This window comes from Harmonia axyridis, chromosome X, assembly GCF_914767665.1.
Source record: "Harmonia axyridis chromosome X, icHarAxyr1.1, whole genome shotgun sequence".
NCBI classification, from domain to species: Eukaryota; Metazoa; Arthropoda; class Insecta; order Coleoptera; family Coccinellidae; genus Harmonia; species Harmonia axyridis.
In genome coordinates, this window is record NC_059508.1 from 32579066 (window position 1) to 32584065 (window position 5000).

The 5000-nt window shown below is 53.1% G+C and overlaps 1 non-coding gene and 1 pseudogene across 1 annotated transcript; both read right to left on the minus strand.

The window, feature by feature from the left end:
* The window catches only part of LOC123688183, a 7228-nt pseudogene extending 3566 nt beyond the window's left edge, over window positions 1–3662 (minus strand).
* A 507-nt stretch (window positions 3663–4169) lies between these two features.
* On the minus strand, window positions 4170–4324 carry LOC123686874. Its single transcript, XR_006748628.1, has one exon. It is a non-coding gene; the product is annotated as a 5.8S ribosomal RNA (ribosomal RNA).
* Window positions 4325–5000: the final 676 nt, after the last annotated feature.

Genomic DNA, 5000 nt, shown 5'->3' on the forward strand with positions numbered 1-5000 from the left:
CTGGACGGTCATAGCCGTGCATTTGGAGGGGTTGAACCCCATTCCCCTCCTAGCAAAGAAGTCTGCAGCCAGCTTGAGACGCTTAGTGGCCTCCTTAGGCGAATTCGCTAGAAGTAGCAGGTCGTCGGCATAACCTAAGACCGCTAAACGCGCGGTGTCATTTACGGGCAGACCACCCTCGGCGCCTTGGAGATCACAAATCAACTCGTCGAGGACGAAGTTAAACAGGTAGGGGGAAAGCGGGTCGCCCTGCTTTACTCCCCTACATATTGGGATCTCTCCGGTCATACCTCTCCCGAGCTGCACTACGGTAGTGGCATCTTCAAAAGAATCCTCCACATACCGAACAGTAGTCTCGTCTATCCCGAGCCTCTTCATCGCTCTCACGATGGACTGTTGAGAAACAGTGTCGAAGGCTTTACGCACATCGACACTAAGGATGGTGTATGGTTTCAAACTCTTTCGTCTCTCCTTAATTAGAGCCTGAAGGGTGAGGTTATTCAATAGGACCCCGTCGACCTGCCGAAAACCTCTCTGGTTGGGGTGGATTTGAATCCCCCCCATACGTTTCCCCAAAATTCTATGTAGCACCCGAGTTACCACCGAGGCGATGGTAATCGGGCGCCAGTTATTGATATCATCTGAGTCACCCCCCTTTGGTATCAAGATCGTCCTGTTCCTCTTCAACGCCGACGGAGCGACGCCAAAGAGAAGCATGGAGTTGAATAAAAGAACAAGCTTCTTCAGAGGCACCTTCATGAGGTCTTTGATTTTGACACCATCGACCCCAGCGGAAGGCGACTTGTTTGCCCCGAGAGCCCATACGATTTCATTCTCCGAAATCGGGCTCGACAAGTCCTGAGTCTCTTGCTTGTCCTTGATGTCTTCTATGTCTCTCTTTGAGGGGTGACTGAAAATCTGCCGAAACTTACTTTCGGCAGATTGGACGTTGGGAAACGTCCAAGAGAGTCATAGTTACTCCCGCCGTTTACCCGCGCTTTTTTGAATTTCTTCACGTTGACATTCAGAGCACTGGGCAGAAATCACATTGCGTCAACACCCGCTGGGGCCATCGCAATGCTTTGTTTTAATTAGACAGTCGGATTCTCCCAGTCCGTGCCAGTTCTGAGTTGATTGTTAGATGACGGCCGCAGAGATTACCCAGAGCACCCTTGCGAGCACTCACGGGGTCTCGAAGCTTGACGATTCCGCGGGAGGCCAAGACGCGGGACCGAGCTCGGATCAAACGTAACGCAAGCGAAACGCATCACCTCGCCCAGGCCCGGTACGTTAGCCGTGACCCACTTCCCCAACAAGCCCGACACGCCACAATCCTCAGAGCCAATCCTTATCCCGAAGTTACGGATCTAATTTGCCGACTTCCCTTACCTACATTATTCTATCGACTAGAGGCTCTTTACCTTGGAGACCAGCTGCGGATATGGGTACGAGCCGGCGCGACGCCTACACGTGGCCCTCTCCCGGATTTTCAAGGTCCGAGGAGAAGATCCGGACACCGCCGCAAATGCGGTGCTCTTCGCGTTCCAAACCATATCTCCCTGCTAGAGGATTCCATGGAACTCGAACGCTTATGCAGAAAAGAAAACTCTTCCCGGATCTCTCGACGGCGTCTCCGGGTCCTTTTGGGTTGCCCCGACGAACTCTCTTACGAGGGCCCGGTTTAATTTCGGTTCCGCTGCCGGGTTCCGGAATAGGAACCGGATTCCCTTTCGCCCGACGGGCGTGCGTCACGCGTCAAGATGCATAGCATTTCTGCCACCACTTATAAACACGATTAACAACGCCACATCAACATCGGCTTTCGCCTAGGGCTTAGGATCGACTGACTCGTGTGCAACGGCTGTTCACACGAAACCCTTCTCCACCTCAGCTCTCCAGGGCCTCGCTGGAGTATTTGCTACTACCACCAAGATCTGCACCGAAGGCGGCTCCAGACGGCCTCACGGCCAGCCCTTCTGCGCTCACCTCCGCGACCCTCCTACTCATCAGGGCTTCATGACCGCCCCGAAGGGCGACCGCACATGCCACTGACGGCCGAGTATAAGCACGACGCTTCAGCGCCATCCATTTTCAGGGCTAGTAACTTCGGCAGGTGAGTTGTTACACACTCCTTGGCGGATTCCGACTTCCATGGCCACCGTCCTGCTGTCTTAAGTTACCAACGCCTTTCATGGTATCCCATAAGCGTCGATTTAGGCGCTTTAACTCGGCGTTTGGTTCATCCCACAGCGCCAGTTCTGCTTACCAAAAATGGCCCACTTGGCACTCTGATCCGAAATCTCGCGGCTTCACATTCAAGCAAGCCGGAGATCTCACCCATTTAAAGTTTGAGAATAGGTTGAGGTCGTTTCGACCCCAATGCCTCTAATCATTCGCTTTACCGGATGAGACTCGTATGCAACGAGCGCCAGCTATCCTGAGGGAAACTTCGGAGGGAACCAGCTACTAGATGGTTCGATTAGTCTTTCGCCCCTATACCCAGTTCCGACGATCGATTTGCACGTCAGAATCGCTACGGACCTCCATCAGGGTTTCCCCTGACTTCGTCCTGACCAGGCATAGTTCACCATCTTTCGGGTCCCAGCGTGTACGCTCTTGGTGCGCCTCCTCTCGCAATGAGAATGAGGCGCCCCGGGAATGCGGGTCAGTCATGGAGACCGACCATCTTCCCTTAGTTCACATAAAGTGAACCGTTACTTTCATTGCGCCTTTAGGTTTAGTGATTCCCAATGACTCGCGCACACGCTAGACTCCTTGGTCCGTGTTTCAAGACGGGTCCTGAAAGTACCCAAAGCAATAGCGTCGCTGATCGGCGTTTCAAGAGGTCTGTCCAAGAACACCGCGGCGAACAGTCGCAAACGGACGGAATCGGCACTAGGTCCGATCGCCATCACAATTCACATACTTGCCACGGGCCGGACGCGAACTAAGTCGCGGCCTCCCGCCATCAGTAAACCGTCGAGCGAGCTGTTCGGAAACCCAGTGTCCGTAAACATCGGAAAATCCGAGCTCACGGGCTACACTCGAGACCGTAGAACAGCACCCAACGGATCGCGACGACCTACTAGGGGAGAAGTGCACGCGTCCGAAGCCGGAGATGAACCGAAGGGAACAGCCAACGCGAACGTCGCCGTTTCCACAGTCAGTAAATCCCAACAACAGGCGCGAATGAATCTCCCCATTCGACCTTTCGGGTTTCTCAGGTTTACCCCTGAACGGTTTCACGTACTCTTGAACTCTCTCTTCAAAGTTCTTTTCAACTTTCCCTCACGGTACTTGTTCGCTATCGGTCTCGTGGTTATATTTAGCCTTAGATGGAGTTTACCACCCACTTAGGGCTGCACTCTCAAGCAACCCGACTCTAAGAAGAGATCCTCTAGCAAGCCGCAGCGGTCGCTACGGGCCTGGCACCCTCTATGGGCGATGGCCCCATTCAAGATGGACTTGAACGCGCCGCGAACTCGCCAGATAATGGATCCTTCCAAACACCACATCTCCCGGCGACCGGTTACGATCGCGGGATTCAGTGCTGGGCTAATCCCTGTTCGCTCGCCGCTACTAAGGGAATCCTAGTTAGTTTCTTTTCCTCCGCTTAATAATATGCTTAAATTCAGCGGGTAGTCTCACCTGTCCTGAGGTCGTATGTTCAAATCATCGAAACGTTCCGAAACTAACCTTTGGCGGCTCATAAAATCACGTACCTTACGCGAGGGAGTTAGCCTACTCAAAGGCGTCTATTATCTCCTGCTCCGTATGGCGGATCATGCGAATCCAAGCAAAGTGCTTCGGTGTTTCGGGGGTGCGCTCATGAAAGCTCATCCGCAACGCGCGACAACTGGCACATTAAAGCGATCGGACGTCGTTCAGATTTCTCGGACACGACGATCGCATGTCTACAGTCATGGGCGCAGATCGAGCAATACCACGACACCACAATATATGCTTTCGCAATTCAAGACGGCGCGTTACGAAAACAACTCCTCATCATTCCAACACACGAGGCGTCGAAACGACAGAACGTTGATCGTCACGCGGCAAACCGTCCAACTCGCCCAAATGACCTTCGGTACAGGATCAACGTTAGACGACCTTTACGTCGTCACTTCGTCAAGCCATAACGTCTGGCCGGGCAGTCTTTGTAATGGAACCGACCCTCAGTCAGGAGTGGTCCGAGGACAGTGTCCGAGGACCGCAATGTGCGTTCGAAATGTCGATGTTCATGTGTCCTGCAGTTCGCATGTTGACGCGCAATTAGCTGCGTTCTTCATCGACCCACGAGCCAAGTGATCCACCGTTCAGGGTAATCTTTTATGTTCGATTTCTCGGTACTAGTCGCAATGGACTTTCCCTCGAAATACGAGACGCCAACTGCGAACCTCCTCGAGAATGACATTCCAATGACTGAGACGACCCACTGAAGGGTCAATACGTCAGTCGATCGGCGCAAAATCTTCGGTTCAACTAGTTTGCGTACTAATCTAGTGACAATTATCGTAAAAAATTCGGACGGAGACAAACGTCGCAGACAATCCCGAAAGAGCATAAAAACGCTAATGTAACGGGCGTCGCACAACGTCGACGTCTTCGTCCCTGGAATAGATCGTCCTACCGAAGTCCGTAGACAACGGTAACGACTGATCGATTTCGGGCGAGAATCTTTAAAACCTGCAGCCGGCTCCTCGTTCCGTGCCAAACACGAAACTTCGCCCAGCCACGAACGCGGCAATCCAAGCGCTTCGAATCCTTATTCCGAGCACATCACGAGACTTCGCCCAACTACGAACGTCAGCATAAGCAGCCGGCTCCTCGTTCCATCAAGGAACTTCGCCCAACCACAAACGCCGACATAAGCGGCCGGCTCCTCATTTCGTGAGCATCTCTAAACATGGACCTACAACGAAGGCTGCACACACGTGCGGCCGGCTCCTCGTTTCGAGGATATCACAAGACTTCGCCCAACCACGAACGTCAGCATAAGC